This window comes from Leopardus geoffroyi, chromosome D2, assembly GCF_018350155.1.
Source record: "Leopardus geoffroyi isolate Oge1 chromosome D2, O.geoffroyi_Oge1_pat1.0, whole genome shotgun sequence".
Taxonomy (NCBI): domain Eukaryota; kingdom Metazoa; phylum Chordata; class Mammalia; order Carnivora; family Felidae; genus Leopardus; species Leopardus geoffroyi.
Genome location: NC_059334.1, coordinates 39,573,370 through 39,596,238, shown reverse-complemented (window position 1 = coordinate 39,596,238; position 22,869 = coordinate 39,573,370). Strand labels below are relative to the sequence as shown.

The 22,869-nt window shown below is 59.0% G+C and overlaps 1 protein-coding gene across 12 annotated transcripts in view; it reads right to left on the bottom strand.

The window, feature by feature from the left end:
• The window catches only part of ZMIZ1 (zinc finger MIZ-type containing 1), a 232,823-nt gene that overhangs the window by 132,374 nt on the left and 77,580 nt on the right, over window positions 1-22,869 (bottom strand). For 7 of the 12 annotated variants that reach the window (XM_045437807.1, XM_045437810.1, XM_045437804.1 and 4 more), the window contains one exon: window positions 14,179-14,258. The exons of 2 other annotated variants lie outside the window; for them this stretch is intronic. The gene's annotated coding sequence lies outside the window, so the exon portion shown is untranslated. The remainder of the gene's footprint in view (window positions 1-14,178; window positions 14,259-22,869) is intronic. 3 more of the 12 variants (XM_045437805.1, XM_045437811.1, XM_045437816.1) reach the window with 1 other exon arrangement.

The following is a 22,869-nucleotide window of genomic DNA, read 5'->3' as shown; positions in this document are numbered from 1 at the left end:
CTTTGTATCTTGCAGATGAGGAAACCGAGGCACGGTGGGGTTTAGGAACCTCTCTAGGATCACGTCGTGGGCAACCACGGAGCTGGGGGCCTCGTGCTGTGCTGCAAAATTCCCTTCTCCACCCCATCCCAGGGCTGCTCTCGGCTCTGTTCCTTGCTGTTCGAAGCTGCCCTAGCCCAGGCTGGCTGCAAGCCTCCCACCACACAGGTCCTGCGGGTCCCTCCCCTCTCCAGGTGCTTCTGGAAATTCCTGGTAAACTGCGAAATGCCTGTCGCAGGGGTGTGCATTCAGCCAGTGGGCACTGAATGCCTTGGTCTACACTGACGGGGAGGAGGCTGCGTCCTGGCACCCAGGAGGCCCTCCACGCTGACAGCCAGCCGCCCTGTGGCACGAATGGGCGAGGGGACTGTCAGGAAGGCCTCGGAGCTCAATACATCTCTGCTCTTTCTCACCCTGCTAGAATGTCACTTTTCTGAGGGCAGGGGCCTGGTCTCCTGCTCACTGATGTCTCCCAAACACTCAGAAGAGCGCTGGTACACAGGCGGTGTTAAATAAACGTCTGCTGAATGACTGACGGAAGACGGTGGTTGGGCAAGAGGCTCTGCTCACACGGTGGGTTTGGAGAGACCTGGAGGCTCGTCTCATCAGCCACGTATTTATGACGTTTCTAGGGGAGGAGGAGACGCGTCCCCGCCCGAACCCAGCGGCCCCAACCCAATGCTCCATGGCGGCTCCCACCCTGGCCCCTCTGCCCGGCGCCCTCCCCGCGCCCCGCTGCTCGCTCTCTGGGCAAATTCCAACACTAGACAAAGGGCACATTTTCAGGGATCATAATCCCTTGCTTGTTTGTGTTTTTCACCAACTGTCCCCTCCCTTCTTCTTCCTATCCAGGGCATTCCTGTTCCCAAACGGGAGCCACCTTCCAGGCGAGTGATGGCCAGGCTCGCACTGGCTCCCAGGAGTCCCGTGAGCTGGGCCAGGGAGGCCCACTATAGACACGGACACAGAACCTTCTCAGCAAGGACAACATCAAGGCTGCCAAGGGGGCGGGTGCTCGGGGCTCCAGCTCCGGGCTGCCCTCCTGCTGGCCAGCCTGCGGGGAGCTGAGCTGTGCCTTCAGGCGTGGGGAGGAACCCGCGCCCGGCCACAGAGGGGCGGAGACCGTGTGTGCATGCGTCTGGGGAGGGGGGACAACACACATGCAGGTACATGCCCAGAGAGGGAAAATAAGAGACTGAGAAAAAAGACAGCAAGAGACGCAGCGAGAAAGAGGGCACAAGTCAGGGAAGCACCAAGAGAGTCAGGAAAAGGCCCCGAGACAGCAAACAGGTGTGGATGGGACGCCCCCTGGAGTTGTGCAGCTGCCCTGGGCAGGACAAACACAAGACAGCCAAGGAAGGAGAGAGACAAAGATGGGTGCAGGGAAGAGCCACAGAGGGTGCATGGATGAGCGTGACCGGGAGGCCCGCAGGGGGAGGACAGGGAGACAAGCCAGAGGTACGGAGGGGGCCCTGCGGTAGACACACAGAGCATGCCACAGACGCACCAGCTCCAAAGCCCTGGCAGACTTTTCTGGGTGCTCTCCTTCCCTGTCCAGGTGCTGCAAGGTCGGCGTCTAGGAACGGAGAAAGACAGGCTGCGGGGCCCCGAGGCACCCCCCCCCCCCCATGCCCTGCTAGGAATGCCCTTGCTCTGTGCCCTCCAAGGCTCAGCGAGGTGTTGCAGGCGACGCACGCTGACCCTTCTCCCTTCCAGCCTTGCCCCCCACTCGTGGTCAGGGGGAGAGCTGGGGCGGAAGGGCAGACGGAGTGGGAAGTGGCAAGCCCCGCCGGAGGGCAGGAGCACAAACAAGGAAGCCCCGGGCCCCTCTGAACCAGCCCCTTCCTGTCTCTGGGCCTCGGTTTCCTCTTGCTAGAGGAGGTGGGATCTGTTGGCCCCTGAGCTTCCCCCAGCCCCGACCACCCTGTGTCTCTGGAATCTCACATTTAGCCGGGGCACTGTGTGTACCTCTCTCCACCCCACCCCCGTTTCTGAATGAACTCGTTGACCTCTCCCATTCCCGGCCCCCACCAGGCTTGCATTTGAAAGGCCAGACGTGCAGAAGGACGTCGTCGCAGCTACAGCCGGGCTCCCCGCCATGAGCACCTCTTTCCCGCCAGCATCCAGGGGAGCAGAGCCACTACCTGCCCGCGTGCTATCTCTGGGCTCCCACAAGCTGCATTTCAATGACAGTTCAGTGAGAAGTGACGCGCCGTGTCCTTCTGTGTCGGTGTCCTTGCTGGCTCCTCGCTGCCCCCTGAAGAGCGTGTGAGCCACTGGACCTCATTACAAACCGCTGCTCCCACTCCCCTCCCCGCAGCCAACAACTGCGTGCTGGCTGTGCCCTATGTCTTCTCACACTGTTCCATCTACTTTGTCCTGGCCTTTCCCTGCAACTCCCAGCGGGAGCTGTGTGTCTCTGGCCCCCCCCCCAAAGCTGAGCTGCCCTGGTTGCAAGGCTCCGAGTTGATGCTTGGGAAGGGCTCTGGGCCCTGATCTGGGCAGGCCTAACCCATGGCGATGCTGGCTGCTTCAGCAAGCCCAGCTGAACATGGGTAACACACCCTCCACCTGCCTGGTCCTTCTGGGCCGCAGGAAGGAAGCCTTTTTCTTCTCCTTTTATGACCAAGAGGAAGAGCCTCTGGGAGGTCAGGTGATGGGGCCTTACACAGCTTGGGACCTGAAAGTTCAAGACACCTGGTCTGTCGGAGACAAAACCCATCTATCTCCAGGAAGCCACTTCTGATCTTCCTGGTTGGCAGGGGCTCTCCCCTGGCAATGCCCAGAGCGGGTCCTCGGTGCCCTGAGTCTGGTTGGGCTCAGGCTTGAAAGTCACATGGAGCTGGGTTCAAGTTCTGACCCCATTGCCCAAGGGCTATGTGACCATATGACTGTATGACTTAACTTCTCTGCCCAACAGTTTGTTTACTCACTTGCAAAATAGGCTTTAGGAAAATTAAATTAGATAATGTATACAGATTATACGGTGCAGGTGCTGATTAACACAACTATCATTAAGACTACCCAAAACCACACACACACACACACACAGCGATATCACAGTGATTAACAGCAAGGATTCGGTCTTAAATCCTGGCTGCATGACCCTGAGCAAGTCACTTCTCTCTCCGTTTGCTGAACAAGGTCTATTCTTTTTTTAAAGCATTTTTTTTTTTCAACGTTTATTTATTTTTGGGACAGAGAGAGACAGAGCATGAACGGGGGAGGGGCAGAGAGAGAGGGAGACACAGAATCGGAAACAGGCTCCAGGCTCTGAGCCATCAGCCCAGAGCCCGACGCGGGGCTCGAACCCACGGACCGCGTGATCGTGACCTGGCTGAAGTCGGACGCTTAACCGACTGCGCCACCCAGGCGCCCCAAGGTCTATTCTTCAAATTCTTCCTTATTACTATCCAGGAGACCCCTCCCCAAACCCCTAAAAAGCAGCAGGTTGTCCTTGGAGCCTGAGGGATCTGCTGGCAACTGGGACACACAGGCTGTCCCCTGAACCTTTGCAATCTTCTGTACCCACAGCCACCAAGCTCTTGCCACCCCCCAGAAGCTCCGCAACCCTCTCTGACAGAGCCAAGAACATCCAGCGTGGCCCAGCCCCGGGGGGAGGCGGCCCAGTGTCTCTGGTCAGTTGGGTCTTCGTGCAGAACGGGCAGATTTAGAAAAGTCCTACTGCACTGAGATTAAGTGCCTGTTGAATCTCCCATCTGACTCACGGCCTCCTCCCCTCCTCCTGGGCTGGCCCCACAGTCATTACCATTTAAACACCTAAATTATCAAACGGCGCGCAGGTAATTTACTTGCATTACAAAAGCCCGATTCAGGGGAAGGGCCCATTCTCTAACCACTGGGTGTTCACCTTCCCACAAAGCTGGGAAGGGACCAGAAGGACCTGTGTACAGAGCGATCATGGACGATTTCAAATGACTTCTCAGAGTCTGTGTCTTCCTTCTTTGGGTCAAAACAGATGTTCCGCATGTTGGCAGCGAGGGCTAGGTGGGATGAGCCCCACGGGAGACTCACAGTCAAGACATCACGAGTTCCCATCCTGGCTTTGCCGCCTGGAGACTTCGGCTATCTTCCTAACCACCTCCTGCCTCAGTTTCCTCACCCATCACATGGAGATGATGCTGGTCCCACCTCAAAGGGTGTCAGACCAAGGGAGATGCCGCACTCCCTGCTGGCATCGTTATTATTTCTTTTATTTATTTTTTTTTTAATGTTTATTATTTATTCTTGAGAGAGTTAGAGAGACAGAGCATGAGCGGGGGAGGGGCAAAGAGAGAGGGCGACAGAATCCAAAGCAGGCTCCAGGCTCTGGGCTGTCAGCACAGAGCCCGATGCGGGGCTTGAACTCATGAACCCCGAGACATGACCTGAGCCAAGGTTGGATGCTTAACCCACTGAGCCACCCAGACACCCCAGCATCGTTATTATTATCACTCTCGTTATTAGTACTGACTAAGGGTCCTGGAGCTCCGCTGTCCTCTGCCTTTCAGTGACACATGTGTAATGGGTAGTCATTTTCTCCCTGTCCCAGAGGCTGTAGGGTGGCTGGGTCTGTCTTGGGGGTGTCCTGAAGGCGTGTACAAGCATGCCCCTCGAGGCCCCCACTGCAGCTGGGCCCTGAGCAACTTGGCCCGCCGAGTCCTCACTCTGTCAGGAGCCACAATGTGTCCCTGGCGGGCATCTCCTACCCCGGGTTCTGAAGAATTACTCTGGGGCTGCTCTGGGCTCTGCCTCCCCCCTGCCTCCTGGTCTCTGTTGCGACCTGGGTTCTCACTTGTCAGACGGCCAAGTGCGTGCCATATACCCTTCACCCAATCAGCATTTGCCGAGTGCCCGCCCTGCACTGCTCATTCCCACCACAATTACAGGACAGCCACCCCTGTACGGCTCATTCGCTCAGCAGATACATGGCCTACGAGGCGCCAGGCCGAAGCCCGTGGCTGCTTCAATAGCGTAGCCCCAGCCTTGCTCTGTCCAGCGGCCTCCCTGCTGTTCCTTGCCACAGGTGTGTTCCCACCGGTGCTCTGGGACACAAATGCCATCACCCAGCCACCTCCTCCCCCAACCCCCACCCCCCCCCACCCCCCCCAAGCACAAGCTCACAGTATACTACACTCACCTGCCCAAGCAGGTGCTTATCCGGGGTCCTGGTCTGGGCGATACCCTGACCTAAGCCTATGCTTTTCCTGCCTCACCTTCAGCCCCACTGGAAATCCTCAGAATCCTTTGAGTGTCAATCTGCTCCAGCCAGCCTCCTCCGGGAAGCCTTCCATATCCCATTCTTCTCAAGAGCTCCTTCTCCTTGATCTCAACACCTTCCTGGTCCCAGAGCACTGGGTATGACTAATTATCTTCCCTGCAAGCGAACTTTGGCCTAGGCTGTGCCAACCTAAGGGCTGGCCTAGGGTCTTCTGTTGCCTTATCTCCCCAAGAGCTGAGCACAGATCCAGGCAAACAGTAGGTGCTTACTAAATACTGCTGCCTTACTGCTTACAGAGGGAGAGTGTGGGGAGGAGGAACCGGCTTATGCAAAGGGCTTGAGGTGGGTCTGGTACCAGGCGCTGGGTATGAACCGAGGGCCCGGCTGGGCTCCTGGCCCAGGGAGGAGATTGAGCCGCCCACCCCGGCCCACACCCAAGGCTGGCTATGTAAGCTGGATGCCAGTGGTCAAAGGAGCCCTGCTCCCTCGTCTGAGTGACAGCACAGCCCAGACTCTGCGCCCCAGGTCCTGACGTCATCCCAGTTGCGGAGGGAGGGGGCGGCGGGGGGACGGGTGAACGCCTAGATGGTGAATAATTCCTCCTCTGTCACCTGCCAGGCCCTAGCCGCCTCAAACAAGGTCTCATTAGGACAGGACCGGTGTTTTCACCTCTGCTTATTAACTCCCTTGAGCACCAGCGAGTGGAAAATGGGAGGGAGCCAGGGAGTGAGAGCCTTTTCATTCTGGCTCATGTTGCCCTCAGCGTGGATATTCCTGGAAACTTTCCATGGGGGCTGTCCTGGCTGGGGTGGGGGACCGGGAGCTAAGCAGGGGCTGTTGATTCAGGCTGACAGTGTAGATCAAAGAAGGGCCCAGTGTTTCGGGAGCAGGCAGCCCCTTGGTCCCTGTCCTGAGATGGCCCCATTTCTTCCCAGGAGCAGCAGAGGGCTGGTTTAGGGCTCAGGCCTTGTGGTGGGTGGGGGAGAATATCCATCCCAGAAAGACGGCCCAAGGGGAGGTGTGGTGGGTGGCAGGCACGGCCCAGAGACCAGACTGCAAGCCAAGAAGCCTGGGTTCCAGCACTGCTCCCCATTTCTCCCCGGGTGACCTAGCAACTCATTTTCCTCCTGGGGCCTCAGTTTCCCCGTCGATCAAAAGAGGGGGCTCCACAAGGCCACCCCCTAGTTCTGACACTCCAGGCCTCTGTGTGTGTTAACTAGTAAAGCTCTGAGGCCCCTCGGAGGAGCCAGATAACCCCACTTCATCCTGCCTTCCTCGGCTGGCTCCGAGTTAGCGGTCTATCTCAGCGTGCAGAAGACATTTCCAATCTGAGTGGATTCGGCAGATGCCTGCTGATCTGAAAGCCTCCTGGAAGGCCCAGGGGAACCACCACTAAATGACACATCACGTCCAGGGAACAGCTTCTCTGTCCCTGGGGCTCTGGGGCTGGCCAGCGGCTGATGACCCGAATGTTCTGTGGCCAGAGGGAATGGGGCTGAAACCCAGAGGTCTGCCTCAGGGGTCCTGGCAGAGAGGACCCCAGGGAATGTCCTTCTTATTATCATGGGGTTAGAAGAATAGGAAGAGCCCTTACAGATCGCCGAAACCCCTGGTGAATTCAGGAGAAAACTCAGCCACAGAGAGCGACAGGTTTGCCCAAGTTCAATCAGGAAGGCCATGACACTGTCCAGGGCCCAACCTCTAGGCCAGCTCCCCTTTACAGACATCCATGTGTCCCAGACTGGCATGATCATAAGTGTTAAGTGGGGCACTGGTTAAAAATTCAGAACGCTAGGCCCAACTCCAGACCTACAGAATCGGACTCCAAGACAGACACCTGAGAATCTGCATTTGAACGAGTGCCCCTGGTGATCTGTGTGTGTTGGCACTTTGGGGAAGTACTGTGTCTCCATGTGGAATCGCCATCCTGAAAGTTTCCACTGGAGAGCTCCAGAGAGGACCCAGGAGGCCGGTATCCTGGGGACGGAGGTATCTGGCTGCCAGACTCGATGTCAACCTCAAGCAGATGTTCCAGTGCTGAGGGGTGGGGGCAGCTCCCTGAGGGCATCCGTCTTCCATTACCAGAGAAGGCTGGTGCCACACAGGGCTGCTGGCACCCCTGGCAGGCAGGCAGGCCTCTCCCCACTTGTAGATTTTCCTCATCTATGATCTAACAGAGGGTATCAGAGATGAAGCAACTTGTCCAGACTCACCCAGCTGACAGGTGGCAAGGCAAGGTCTTGAACCCAGAACCACCTGTTCCTGAAACCCATGCTTTAACCCCATGTCATAAAGCATCCCTTACCACACTGAAGTGTACCTGCATGAGCAAACCCTTATGGGAGGTGGTGAGCTCCCCAGCGGTGGAGGTATGCAAGCAGCAGCTGAAGGAGCCCCTGGCAGGCAGGGGATGACCTGGACCAGCCCTCCTGGAGCTGCGACGGGACAGGCGAAGCTGGCCAGGGGATGTGGGTGTTTTTGTTGTGTTTCTTCCACACACAGAGAAAAATGTTTTGGGTTATTTACAAGTGTTAGTTCATCAAAGTTCTCCTGGCTCAGTGCTTGGCCACCCTGGAGCTGCTGGGCGGAGGATGGTCGGGAGCCTTGGCTGAGAGGGCATCTACCGGGAGCAGAGACGGTGGGGGTGCAGGGGGCTGGCTCCCCAGGCCAGGGTGACCCAGGGCGGTTGGGAGTCGGGTGGGGGTGGGGCTGAGAGACCTCACCAGGGGCCACCCAGTGAGACCCGTCACACACTAGGCTGTCCCATCGGCCAACCAGAGCGTGGGCCAGATGGGGGCAGCACGGGAGCATCCCACCGGGGTTATGAAGCAGAGATGCTCCCACAGGCTCTTAAAGAGGCCCCCAAAGAGCCTCGGGGAAGCAGCGGAGGGTCCCAAACAGCTGTGAGGCAAGATGTGCTGCTTCCCAAACCGGAACGGAAGAAGGGTGAGAAGCACTTAACAGGAAAGACAGATGTGAGGAAAAAGCTTTCACACGATCGCATTAACCGGAGTGGTGGGCATGGGACCGGTGCTCCCCAGTCAGCTCTCTGGGAGTTATGTGGTCCCTATAACCCCAGGGGCTCTGGGAGGTTCTCAGGGCAGTCTGCCCAGGAGCCTCAGTAGACGGACACCTAAGGGACCACACTGAGGTCACCGTCTCCTCCCCATGCCTGCACTGGCCACAGCCCAGGACTGAGACACCTGACAAATGGACCTGCTGGCCGGGGAGCTGGGGGCTGAAAGGACAAGCATGCACCACGAGGCACACACAGACTCAGAATCCTTCTTAACACAGCCCACCCGGCGCATTAAGAACTGGCACACCAGGGGCGCCTGGGTGGCTCAGTCGGTTAAGCGTCCGACTTCGGCTCAGGTCATGATCTCGCGGTCCGTGAGTTCGAGCCCCGCGTCGGGCTCTGTGCTGACAGCTCAGAGCCTGGAGCCTGTTTCGGATTCTGTGTCTCCCTCTCTCTCTGACCCTCCCCCGTTCATGCTCTGTCTCTCTCTGTCTCAAAAATAAATAAATGTTAAAAAAAAAAAAAAATTTAAGAACTGGCACACCAGATAAAATCTTGCCGTCCCCAAAGAAAACTAAGGGCACACAGGTGAGTGCCCTGCCTGTTCAGCATAGGCATACTAGGAGCCATGCCTGGTGGATGGGAGACAAGGTTCAGTCTCCCCTGAGCCTTCTTTGAGGGGTTTCCAGCCCCGCAGGGGAGACAGCAGGTGGCTGGCATGGAGGAGTGGAGACAAGGAAAAGCCATGGGTGCAGGGGGCTGAAGGACGGGCTAGATGTGTCTCGCGGGGCTAGCTCAGCACGCATAAGCTCTGCAGCCCTCGGCAGGTGGGAGGAGGTAGCCCTAGGGAGGGGGGTCCTCCTTGGGCTGTGGCCCCAGCCCTGCCTGTGGTGGGGGACCCGGGGCGGGGGGAGGATGAGCCCAGCACCTGGACCTTCCAAGACTTCCTGCCACGATCCCTAGGCAGAGGCAAACAAGAGACCAGCTGTCAACGGAGCAGGCAGCAACTTGCAGCCGGTGGGGACTGCAGGTCCCAAAGGGGGAAACTGGCTCCAGAGGGCACAGGGCTCTGGAGGGGCTTTTCTGCTGCTGGTGTGCCCCTGGGAGGTCCCTCCAGGCCAGCGGGGGCGGGGCCAGGATCTGCAGGGACAACTCCCTCCTCCCCCTCCCGCTTTCGGAGCTTTGCCTCCCCAGGCATCTCCCCACCGTGTGGGAATCCTCCACGGACACGCACTTGGGCGCCTCTGCAGTTCAGACCGCGTCCTGGATGGCGCGGCAGGAGGACAGGGGCCATCCTCTCTTCCTGGGAGGAGCTGGGTGCTCGGACCCCCTGAACCCCAGTGCTCTAGGCTGTATGCTGTGCGTGCAGTGATAAGGCGCAGCACGGATCCCCGTGTGGCTCACCCTGTGTTGGTCCCCTCGGTCTAGGGCTGTTTGGGGATTCGGTGGGGAAGCACCAGGACCCCAGAACCCACGGTGAGGGAAATGGAACCCTCACAACATGTCCCCTCTCTTTGAAGGTGTGGTTGCCTAGGTACTAGCCACGGTCCTGTCCACCTCAATTTACCTTTATGACCAGTGCCCCATGCCCCGTGCCCCAGTTCCTTACTTTGAACTGCAGAAAGGTAGCAGAGCCTTGCCTACAGGGAAGGCACGCACTCACCCTGCCAACTCTTATCTGCAAGACTGCCTTTCCCAGCCTCAGTTTCCCCACGAACCCCACGGGGCCGCTGAACCCCAGCGGTGTCTGCGGGCGGTGTAGGCGTTAAATACACACCAGGTGTCAAAGACTCAGGAGGAAAAAAGAGCACAGAGGAGCCAAGAGGTTATCCTTCCAATACACAGTCAAGACAAAAGAGAAGATAAGGGGCCAGGCAGTCTAGAAACACAGGAGCATAAAGAGGGTTCGGAGTTGAGAGAGTTCAGGGAGGAAAGGAGCAGGGCCTCTGGGAAGCGGAGGGCGTGGGGCCCAGGGGGTGTGGAGGCCACGTCTGACCCTGTAGAGGAAGCACGGCTTGAGGAAGGCTCCAAAAGTTTCCAGCCACACAGCAACGCGGGTGGAGGGCTTTCAAGGCAGAAGGAAGGGCAGGAGCAAAGGTGCCGTGGCGGGGACGTGTCATAAAGGTGAGGAGGGGGCGGCACAGGGAAGCCGCAGCCCAGGGCACTGGCGGACAGCTAGCGTGTGACGCGGCCCTGCAAGGAGGCTGGGGCTGGCGGTGGTGGCTTCGAGTGCCAGGCTGAGTCTGCCGGTGCACGGCGGCTGGCGCTCCCAGGGATTCTGACGGCCAGGGATGGGGGCCGAGGGAGCTTCCAGAAGGCGTCCAGGTGAATGGAGGTGTCCAGCCACCAGAACACAGCAGCCTACCTCACAGACCGCTGAGACCCTCAGGCCCGTGGTTCTCTGGGAGGCCACCCTCTGGTTCCTTCTCCCCTCGGGAGAGGACAACTTATTTATTCATGAGCACACACTGGCTCCCGCCAGGCAGCCAGCTCTCGGACACCTCACTTCTAATTACAGCAGGAGTTTTATTAGGGCTGGAGGGCAATGCCAGGCTCCAACCGCCCCTGTGAGTGGGCACACGCCCCCTCTCGCTTCCCTGCTTTAGCCTGCAGCCAGAGGCCCAGGTGCCCAGGACAGCACAGGGCAGCCGGGAGTTCGGGCTCCATCCCGAGTGGTCGGTATGGGGGGGGGGTCCCTGGAGACGGGATGGCGTCTGCTCCAGCTCAAGGCCACACGGAACGCACAGCCTCCGAAGCCGGGAGTGCGGGGCACTGCCTTGGATACCTCCAAAGAGCAGGGTGGGCATGGGGGGAGCCGTGTGCCGCCAGAGCTGCAAGAACAAGGCTCAGGGCTGCAGGTTGGGAGCCCGGGAGGTCTCAGTTCTGCTGAGTCCTGGCAATGACAGAGGCGATGACACAGAGCAGACGCAGAGCAGATGTCTGCGGGGACGCCTGGCTAGGAGTGTCTCTGAGGGTAAGGAGAGCGGAAGTGAGAAGGTCCTGGGGCTCAGAGAGAAATTCCAGAGGGGGCTCAAGGGGGAGCACTGGACGTGGCACAGGGAGAAAGTGGGTGAGCTAAGGGGGCAGAGTGGGGGTGCCTTTGTGAGGAGACGGGGGGAGCCGGGCAGGAGAGAAGCACGGGCACACAGAGAACCAGAGACCGACAGACACACACGCACCTCCTTCCTTCTGGAGGGAACAGGCACCAAAGCGCAAAGCACAGGTGTCCTCCATGGACAACCCCTCTTAGCGGCCTCTTCCAGCCCTCCCCAGGGGACCTCTGGGCAGGGGCTCCCCTCTCTGCTCGTCCAGCCTCCCGCGTCCACCCTGGAGCACCTCATGTTCTCTCTCAAACTCAGGGATGCTCTGCACGCCCTCCCACCCAGTCTGCTGCCTGACTGCCCTGTGCGGCCCCCAGCTTGCATACTTTTGGCGACGAGGAGCTCACTACCCACTCAGAGGGCAACTGAAAAAAATCTCCAGACGGCTCAGACTCTTGGAAAGCTGAACTTGAGGATGCCAGGGAGACGGTGTGGCTGCCATGGAGGGGCCCGAGCTCTGCTGGGCCAGTCTGCTGGGCAAGGCTGTCCTTTAACATTAGCTTGCAGAGTGAAAGAGCTGGCCCCTCACTCCAGCTGTCGCTCCAAATTATAATAGGACCAGGCACCAGGATGTGGCAGTGAACAAACATCATCACAATATCCGTCTCTAGTCTGGCACCTGCCCTTTGCCCATTTTACAGGTGGCAAAGCTGAGTCCGGCGAGAGGCAGTGACTTGCTCAACGTGGCCCAGGGAGGTGACGGTGAAGGGCAGAGCCTCACACAGGCTACTGCAGGCACTGACCATCTGTCAGCCCCAGGAAGAAAAGGAGGAGAGGCGTGTCCGCCACCCCACCCCCAGCCGTTTCTAGGACACTGAGGTATTGATTACCACCCTTGCCTTGGAGTGGTTTTCTTTTCTTTTCTTTTTCCATCAAGGCTTTCTAGTCTGCCTTTTTTTTTTTTTTAAATAAACTCCAAGCCGCTCCTATGATTAATTACCAGCTGCCTAATGCTCCGCCACTAGCAATTTCTGGAAAGGGAATGAATTACCTTGAAACACATCCGAAAAGAGAACCCACCGTGAAGGAGAATTCAGAGGTTACCTCACAATTAGCAGTGGGTCCCCCTAGCCTTATCGGGTTGCCGGCAGGCCCTCTGGGGAGGGGCGGTCGCCAGCCTTCAGGGGCCACCCTCTGGTTCCTGAGGGCAGCGGGGCTTGGAGGGCCAGGCCAAAGCACAAGGCGGAGAGGGAGGCGGTTTCCTGAGCACCCACCTCAGGCCGGCCTGTGGCTCCGCCCTTGGTCTCTAAGGCATCATGGGCCGCTTCATTCCACAGTTCAAATCCCCATGCTGCTACTTACAGCTCTATGGGTTTCTTAACCACTTTGAGCCTCTGGAGAAAGGACGAGGCACTAAACACACCTCCTCACGGGATTACTGCGGGGAGAAATATGTATTTAAGGAGCGTGGTGCCTGGTACACAGTAGACTCTCACTAAGCTCTAACATTTAAAAATATTTCAGGCTTCCGAGCGTCGCCATAACGGCCTTCCCAGCAGGGCTGGTATAATTATCCCTGTTTTCTGATGAGAACCCTGGCCCCCACTCTCACGAAAGTGAAAGTCTTGCCCAAGGTCACGAGCCGATGGCAGGGAGCCGGGACCTCCTGCAGCCCTGCCCCTTGGTTCCAGAGCCTGACTGAAGCGTGCAGCATCCCAGCGCTTGCCTAGCCCCGTGTCTGGGCACCTACGAGCACGGGGGCCTCAGGAGGGGAGTTGAGGGCAGCAGGGACATGATCAGGCAAGGCCTCATGCCAGAGCAAAGATTCTGCCTCCCCCCGCTGGGCCCCAGAGCCTTGGGACAAAGGGCCCTGGCCCAAGTCAGCACTTTTGTGAAGGCCTCTCATCTCTGGGTTGGGAACCACAGAGTAAAGAGGGATTACACAGGTCACCCTCTGGCACGGGGCCAAGTGCGATCAACCCTAAAATGCCTCTCTGTGATGAGACACACTGGTGTCCAGGCCAGAGGCAGGGCCGGGAGGCTCAGCCTCAGAACCTTCTGGTTCCTGCTGCTCTTGGGAGCTCCCTGGGAGCCCCCACCCCCTCGTTATGTTGGATGACCAGTCCGTGTCCATCCTGGCATTGCTGGGCGCTCAGGGAGGAGGGGATGCGGGAGCTGCGGTGTATGGAAAGAAGGAAGGATCCCAGGATCCTTGACAGTGACTCTGATGTGTCCTCCTGAGCGCCTCTGGTGCCAGGTGTGTCCACGCACCTGTGCGGGCAGGTGCTGGGAACCCATCCCATTTTTACAGACAGGTAAATCAAGGCACAGAGAAACCGCACAAGGCCACGGTGGACAGGTGGCAGAGCCAGGATTTGAACGCAGTCACTCTTGACTCCAGAGCCCAGAGATTCGTGCGTGCACCTCAGCGTGTTTGCGGGAGACAAGGAGGTGGCCAGACACACCTCCCATTTCAGCAAATAGGCCTTTCTGCTCACCCAGGCCTTTTCCTGCGTGGCCGCCATGTTGCTTGGCATACGGGGCCCACGCATCCGGGGCTGAGTGGTACAGACACAGGTGCTGCGCCAAGGCTAGGGACCCCAAACCTGCCCCTCTCCCTGGGTGCTCTCCCCCAGCCCTTCCCCGGCAGGCACTCTGGAGAAAGGCCAGGTCCCAGAGGCCTCTGGGGCCGACGAGGTCTAAGCAGGGGGGCGGGGCAGCACCCAGTCCCGCCCACCAGGGCCGAGGCCCAGTCAAAGGCTGGGTATGCCAGGGCTAACACCTAGTCACTACTCAGGACGTGCCTGCCCCTTCTCCAAGCACCCGGGCCAAGCCTTCCCCACCCGCCGCACACCTACCTCAGTGACCCGCGAACCACCAGCGTCCCACGTCTGGTCAGCAGTGCTCAGCCCCCGCACCTCACTGCATTTCCATCCTGCTGCAAGGGGAAGGGGTGGTCAGAGGGGCCCCTCGCGGCAGCCCTGGAACCGATCGGGCTGCCACTTCCCCCCCCCACCCCCCCACCCCCACCTACTGGGCAAAACCAAGTCATCCCCATTTGACAGATGGAGACTCAGAGGGGCTGAGCGGAAGAGGGGCATAATCATGGAGTGCCCTGACACCAACAATCCCCTGACACCCCCATCTGCCCGTTACCAGCTATGTAGATATGCCCCTGGCCTCCCTGGGTTTTGGTTTCCTCACCTGTCAAATGGGATCACAAGCTCTCTCAGGCCTTCTAGGAGCATCTAAGGACATACGGGGACAGAAGCACTCAGTGTTGTTCATTCATTTGCTCAAGAAACACTGAACAAACATCCTGAGCTGTGAATGGGACGGGGGTTCCTGTCCCTGTGGGGGTTCCAACAGTTAAACGCTACATAATTAGAAGGGGCATCTGCCAGAAAGAATGAGTACAGGGGCTACGCAACATGGAGTCAAGGTTCAGGGGAGCCTCCCTGGGGAAGTAAAGTCAAAGGATGAGCCAGAAGAGAGGCAGGCCAAGATGCATGGAACAGCATTCCAGGCAGAGGGACCAGCATATGCGAAGACTCAAAGACAGGGAAGAAAGGCTGCTTCAGTGAAGGGCTTGAGAGCGGGCGGGTGGTAGGTGTGATAAGGGAAGGAGAGGTGGGGTGAGTGGGGGTCAAGGGGCATGGCCAATCACTGAGAGCCACGGGAGGGTCTGAACAGCCGAGGGACATAAGCCTAGTTCCAGTTTGAAAAGATTCCCATGGCTGCTGGGGGAGAAGGGCTTGGGAGGGACCCTGGGAGGCAGGGAGACCGGCATGTAGGCTGTTCTGGGGGTCTAGACCAGAGAGAGTGGTGCTCCTGGCAGAGGGAACAGCAGGCAGAGAGGCAGGGGTGCACTGGGTATGTGGAGATGTCAGAGGGAGGGAGAGGGCATGGACACCCTGGTCCCCTGTCCCCCACTGTTGATTATCCTCACAGTTGGGGGGGAGGTTCCGACCCGCCCACCTCCTCAGGGGCCACCCATGCTTTTTACTCTGTTCCACCTCCCTACAGATCCTGGAGGACCAGACCCAAGGGCCTGGCAGGTGGACTTCTCTGGAGTCCCGGCCGCAGGGTGCCAGCCACAGAACCCCAAGTTTGGGTCCCAGCTTTGAAGGTGCCTCCCCGGGGGGCTCCAGGCAACTGCCACGCTCCGTAGGCCTGCACATCCTCCTCTAAGAAATGGGAAACCGGACTGCGGGCTGAATGCCTCTCGGGATGAGCCCCATGGCTAACAGAGGGAGAGGGAGTGTGCAGGCCACATTAGTTGTGGGCTCTCACACATGCCAGGGGGCCGCTGGAGGCCTCAGACCTGGCCCACCCCACTGGGCAGTGGGAGAGAAGTGGGTGCTGTGGCTGGTTCAAGTCTGTGTTTCGCCCTCTTACCAAGTGTGGGGCTTAGCGCAAATTTGTTCATTAAACCTTTCCGTGCCTCAGTTTTCTCATCTGTGGGATGGGAACGTAGGGAGTAGCACACATGAGGGCCGGAGGGGCGGGTATGTCAGCTGAGACATTAATGACCTTGCAGGGGCTGGTGCTGGGCTCTATGGAGCATTAGGCCCCGAAGCCCCAAGCCCCCAAAGCCAGGGCTGACATCCCCACCCCAGCAGGGAAAGACGACGTCTCTGCGTCCTGACCCTTTGGCTCTGGCAAACTTCTTGCCGTGGGAACACAAACTTCTTGCCGTGGGAACACAAACAGCACTTGTATTCACAGGCTCTGACTCTCCCATTTTTCAGAGGAGGAAACTGAGGCCTGAAGAGAGGCAGTGCCCACCCCCATCCCAGGGATACGCAGCAAGTCAGTGGCTGGGGCAGAACCGGAATCAGCCTCCTGCCTCCCCACCACCCACAGCTCAGGCCTTTCCCAGAGGCGAGCTGGCCCGCAGACCCGCTGACAAAGAGAAAATAATTATTTTGGCAGCTGAGATAGAAGCCAGAGCCGGAAAGTCCTCGCTCACACAGTGAGCAACGTCCAGGCCCCAAGGAACGACACCCGCCCATCCTGCCGCTTCGGGGTACTCCAGCTCACGGTGCCTCCGCGCGGGCCCCGTGGCCCTCAGTCACCCAGGCTCTTTGTTGGGCCCATGCAGAGGGGCAAACAGACCAGAGAGGGGAAGAGATATATCCAAGGTCCCACAGCGAGCGCACAGAGATAGGCTGGGGGCTATCAACTTCCCTGTGAGCCTCGGAGGGGCGGGCAGTGGGGAGATAGCCTCACTGCTCACTCTTCACTCCAGGGGCGGGCAGTGGGGAGACAGCCTGGCCAAGGCAGCCTCTGACTATGAAGGCCAGAAGGGCAGAAAGGGGCTTGCCGACTGCAGGTCAAACCATGCTTTCATTCTCATTGTATGTCTGGAGCTCCCAAGGGCAGGGCAGGACAGGGCAGGGTGGGGTGGGAGCCCATTTTGCAGAGCAGGAAACCGAGCTCTGAGGGAGGATAGCGTGGCCAGAGGTATCAGAGCTGGAGAGTGGCAAGGCTGGGCCTGGGACACGGCAAAGGTCACTCTGGGGTGGGGAGTGTCCCAGGACCCAGATACCTTCTCCCACACACACCCACCTTCCCGATCTTTCTTCCTGCAGGGATGCCCTGGGAGGACCCGGGCCTGAGGGGAGGTACAGGACTAGCTGCTTGGGGCTGAGGCTGGCCCAGAGTAGACACAGGGCCAATCCGGGATTGCTGGAGGACCAAGGTGCCTGTGCCACAGGGCATCCAGGATGTGGGGCACCCTGGAGACTCTGTGCCTGTGACTAAGTGACTGGTTGTTCTCTACAACTGCCGAAGGTTCGGAACCCACGTTCTGGGCTGGAGCCCTGGTCTTGTCCTCAGTGGTGAGGTCGAGAACAAGGGTGGGCAGAGCTGGATTGGAATCCCTGGCTTGCCCTTTAATGCTGGGTGACCTTGAGCAGGTCACTTGGCCTCTCTGAGCCCTCATCTCCTTTCTAAACAGAGACTGGTGACCCCTCTAGCTGTTCACCCATCAGCGAGGCTTCGAGCTGACCTTGTAGAGCCCGGTATCGGCCAGAGCATTCACTTACCCACAGGCCACTGGGGGAGGGGGTCAGACTGCCCAGTGTGGTCTGTAGGCAGGTGGCCGTACTGATGGCATTCCTGAGCCGGAGTTCAGGGTTCCGGTCACGTGCTGCTAATCACGTGAACACATGTGCTCCTTGGGCCCTGGTGGCTGTGACAGCTTAACGTGAAATGGGCGTGTCAATACAGGTGCCACGTAGGAAGGAACAGGTCAGGGGATGGTGGCTGTTAAAAGTTTGAAGGAGGGGGAAATTACTCAAGGTCATAAGTGGCCAAGTTGGGACCAAAACGTGGTCACATGGGACGCACCCAAACTGGGTCTAACCTCCTGCTCCACTGGCTGAACCGACCTAAACCGGCTCCCGTGGCACTGACCTTCCTCACCTGGGCTGTTTTTATCCCCATTTCACAGATGGGACAAACAGTTGCTGGTCCTGCGGGCCAGGGGCCCTGTCTTTGGCCCTGCGCAGGGCGGGTGGCCTCAGACCCAGTTCCCAGGCTCACTGGGGAGACACGGGTTCCCCCACCTCAGAGATCCACCGGGGAAAACATCCCCTTACATGACCCTGGGAACAGGCCCCTCGTCCTACCCTGGCGGCCGGTACCGGCTCTGGGAGCAAGGCAAATATTTACCGCGATGGTTATCCAAACCAGGCTGGCGCCCCACCTCCCACATTCCTGGAATACATGTTCCCTGACCTCATCACGCGGGGGGCGGGGGGGGGGGAGTGGGGCAGTTGGGGGAGAGGAATCCAGACCATGGGGGAGAGCCAGACGGAGAGGGCCCTGGGCCCAGGTAGAAGTTGAAGCCTGCTGGCCAGGAGGAAAGAAGGCAGCTTTGAATTGTGCTTCTGGTTAAACATCCAGTAGGCGAGGCCCCAGGCTGATCTTGTAGGGCAGGGCACTGACCTACCCGCAGGCCCCTGGGGGAGGGGCTGGACTACCCCAGTAGGTGTGGGGGGGGGCAGGGGGTTACATCCATGCGACCTCTGAGATGCCTCACCCCTGCTGCCAATCACCACCCCCAAACACACGCGTGAGCACACACACACGCATGCCTGTTGTGCCTTTGGAGTGAGAAACTCAGCTTGCCATAAACACGCAGAAAATTCTTCCATCTTCCAGGGCTTCCTCAGCGGCCCCATAAGCCCTCACTGCCCCCATTCCATCCATCCTCAGTATAGTCCTGTCATCAGGGAGCCATAAAGCCCAAGAAGCGCCCAGCAGAGACCAGAGCGGCGGAAGAGGTCCTGTCTCACCCCAGTCATACTTTCAACAGCTCTGCCCATCGAAACCCCTTCCTTCGGTGCCCAACGACCACCTCCACCATGCTGCCCTCCCTGAGAGTCCCCTAAATGATCTTTCCCATTCCTGAACCTCCAGACGCTTTGATGCTGTTTCCTTTCTCCTCCTTGCCCAATTAAAACCGGGTGCCTGATCATCTCTTTGGCTGTGAAACCCTTGTCCACTCACTCTAGGTACAGCAGGGTTGAGCCCAGAGGCTCAGGTGGCACAGTGCCCAGGGAGGGACCGAAATGCTGAGTCTTTTCGCCAAAGAGAAGTAGCCGCAACTGGCCTCAAGGAACAGATAAGAAAGCAGATCTAGTGAGTGGTTGTCTGGGGTGAGAGGGGGGAAGCAGGGGTGCAGAACTCCTGGGCAGGGCTGTCCGAGAATCATGAACTAACCTTGGTTCAATAATCCTGTCTGTCTTCACTTCGTCTGAGAGTATTTGGAGCTGTTCTGACAACCTGCCCACACCCAGGCCCAGGGAAGCCCAGCCCATGCCCCTGGGCTTTACGCCTCCCTCTCTCCAGTGTGGAATCTTGGCAAGTGAGGGGTGGGGGGGGGTGGGGGGGTTGGTGGTGCAGACCAGTGTCATGGGCTGACCTCCGGGACTCAGGAATGAAGCGTAGGCCTGGCCAGTCTGCTGAGGGGCCCTGATGGATGTCTCCAGGTGGGGACAGCCCTGGTGACAGGAGATGCCCAGCGCAAAACCTGGGGCCGCGCCCTGGCACCGTGGGGGACCCAAAGAGTGGGAGCTGGAGAAGGGTAGGGGCTCCAAGAACTGCCCTCTCCCCCCTCATAACATGTGAAATTGGTTTCCCCTTTGTGAAAATGGAGAAATGACTTCTGGGGGTTGTTCCTTCATTCCATTCATCCATCCATCCATTCATTCATTTCCTTCTTTCAACAACTACTGACAGAGGAGGAAGAGAAGGAACAGGGTTGGAGTGGGGGGAGGGGAGGCAAGGTCAAAGGCCAACAAGGGCCAGCCTGTATGCTTCCCAAGGGTGTCTGCACACTATCTAACACGAGGTGGGCGGAAACACCGAAAGTTGGATAATTCTAGGACAATAGTGCTGGTAGGTGTGCCCACCTCGGCCTGGCAGCAAAACAGGGGGTCTGGGGCATCATCCTTTTGGGCAGAGTCTCTCACACAGGAGGGCAAAGGCCCAGGCAAAGCCAAAAGGCACAGGCCCCTCCTAAGGCTGACTCAGGAGCAGGGCCAGTGGGTCTGTTCCCCAGAGATGGGCTTCCCGAAGACCACCTACTCCCAGTCCCTTTCCATATAAATGGAAAAAGCATGCCAAAGCTGCGCACACTCCTGGGGTAAGCTCTGCAGCTGATGCTTTTTCTATGCCCACCCTCTCATCAGCCCCTTGGGGGTGGGCATAGCCTCTCCCTTGCTAGGGGCTAGGGTCTTGCCTGGAGGAGCACCCACTTGGGCTTGGCCAAACCAGGGCCCTTGGCACCCACCCATCCCACTGCTGATGATCTAAATTGAATTTTCTGCCAATGAGCCCCTCTTAGGGACTCAGTGTCCTGCCTCTGCCACCTGGTCCTGCACTGTCCACCTGAGGACACTGGATGGAGCTCTGGAGCGATACCCCTGCTCTCTACCCCTGGCACGTCCCCGATCCCGATTCCTCTGCAGCATTAACAGGGCCTGACGGAGGCTCTCACAAGAGTCCTTGGAAGTCCTCAGTTTAAGCTTGCCACCTTACCCAGGAGGGGACATAAGTCCAAAGAGGAACAGGGATGGGCCCAAGACCAAGACGAGAACCCAGGTCAGTTCTGGTGTTGAAGGTGGACCAAGAAGGTAAGGTCACCTGTCCCCCAGGTCTCGGTCTCCTTATCTGGGCAAACGCCTGCTGGAGGACTAACTGAGCTGACATTTCATCCGTGATCCATACAGGACTGGGCAGCTCCACGGGCAGCCTGGACTCCAAGCCCTGTGCTCCCCCCATTGAGGAAGCAGGTGGAATGATCGAGAGGCTGAGGGGCACGGGGTCTTCCAGTGGCACAGGCACCCCGCCTAGCACGGAGTGTTCCCAGTGACCCCCCCCCCCGACCCTGGGCCCAGGCTAGCCCCCAGCGGTCTCACTCCTCACACAGGCATCCCTCTGGGATTCTGGCCACACGGGGGCCAGGCCAGTTTGAGGAGGTGGCCGAGGCCCAGATTTACAAATGCCAGACAAAGGAAAGCACTGGTCTTGCAAGCAGGAGGTAGTGGGTCTGAGCTCGGGCACCAATGTCACCCAGGCCTAGAGGAAATCCTGGTTCCGCTGTTTGCAGGCCACACGTCCTTAGCCAAGTCCCTGTACCTACCCCTGCCTCTGTTTACTCAATGTTGGGCGGGAGAAGGTTTAATTGGGGTGAATGGGTGGCTCACCTCCTTGGAGGAGCCAGGCCACAGGAGCTCTTGCTGTTTGTAGGAATGCCAGTCCCCCCCATCAAGGGCAGTCCAGCGGTGGGCTGCAGGGTTGCTGCCGGGAAGGCTGGGGAGGGAGGGGGTTGTAGGGGGCGTTCATCATCATGCTGCGCTCTGCGGCCTATCCCAAGATGCTCACTGATGCAGCTGCCTTGGAGAAGCCTGCCTGTCTCCACCCGGCCCTGCTTACAGGGAGGTAGGTTCCAGTCGGCCCTTTGCCTTTTTACCCTCCTTGACCTGGGCCAGTGCCTTCCCATCCCATGATGTCTCCATCTTCCATCTGTAAAGTGAGAGGAACAGCCCCAGAGCCTCTCCCTGTCACAGCACACCCAGAGCGTGTCCCAGGGTCCCCGCCAGGAGGCACGAGGACCTCTGTAGCTGCTTCCCAGTGGAGGCGTCAGGATTAGCCTAGGATGACCTCCTTCGCCCTGGAGTCTGGGGTCTCCCTGCACTCCTTCAGAAAGAGGGGCTCCTTCGGCCCAGCAACTTCAAGGGATTTGGGGGGAGCCACCTCTCACGTGCCCATCAATCCCTGGGGCTGCCAGAACCTGACCTCTGGGACTGGACCCCTGAACAGACTAGAAAGAGAGGCTGAGGCCAGCCCCCTGACGGGTGTCTTCTTCCCGTGGCCCCCAGAAACTCTGGAATGTCTGCTGGATGAATGAATGAGCGGTGATGGGAGGCGCCATGTGAAAACAACTTTAGGTCAGAGAACACGGTACCCGCCACGTCCGGACCAGGCCTGGCCCCAACGGATGCTGCGCGCTGGTTAGCCTGTTGGTTCTGAGAACCCCTGGCCAGCTGCCCCCCACCCCCCACCCTCATCCTTCAATCTGGGAAAGTGTGGCTCAGGGGAGGGGACGTGCTAAAGATCACCCCGAGTGTCGGGGGCGCCTGGGACCTGGAGTCCAGGTGGCCTGACTTGTCTGCCTTGGCTCTGGGCTCTTGGAAACAGAGCACGGTCAGCCCCACAGAGCTGCCCACAGGCGCAGCTGTGACTGGGAGCGAGGAGGCAGACAGGCACAGGGAGGCCAGAACAGCACGCAGCCAGATGACACAGAGGCCCAACAATTCCTGACTCATGGCCACCCATCCCGTGACTCCACCCACCGCCAGTGTCCCCACCCTGGCTCACACCCCACGGCCCACTGCGGTCTTGAGTCCCCACCAGAAAGCCACAGAGGGAGGAAGGAGCAGTGGGGCCCCACCCAGGCCTGGGTGGGAAGCCTAGACCAGTCCAAGGAGGGGGGACACGGATTGCGGGACACGCAGAGGAGGAGACATTAGCGCTGAGCCTTGCCCCTCCCTGCGGTGCCCTGCACACTTCCAGCCCGGGACGGTAGTGCCTTGTGGACCACGGACCCAGTCGAAAGGAGGAAAACTGGCCCTGCTGAGCCACCCACTTGGGCCAAGCTTCTTAGCCACATGACTCCTTTTGAACCAGAGCCCTACGCCTGGGTGAACACAGCAGGCTCCCCTGCTGCCAGTTCCTCTCCCCGACAATGCGCTTCGCCCCTGTCCAAGAGCCTCCCATGGCTCCCCACCGTCTACGAGGCTCAGTTCTAACTCTTCAGCTCTATGTTCAAGGCCGCAGCCTGACTCCGAGCTGTAACCTTTCCCTAAATATGTCTGGGTCTCCCACCTCTGCACCCTGCCCACGTCAACCCTACTGCCAGGCACGTCCCTCGTGCCAGTGGCCTGATGCACCGGGGAAGAGATGAACACCCACCGAGGGGCTGCTGAGCTCAGACACGGTGCTCGGACACTGCCCATTTGGCAGGTGGAGACGCT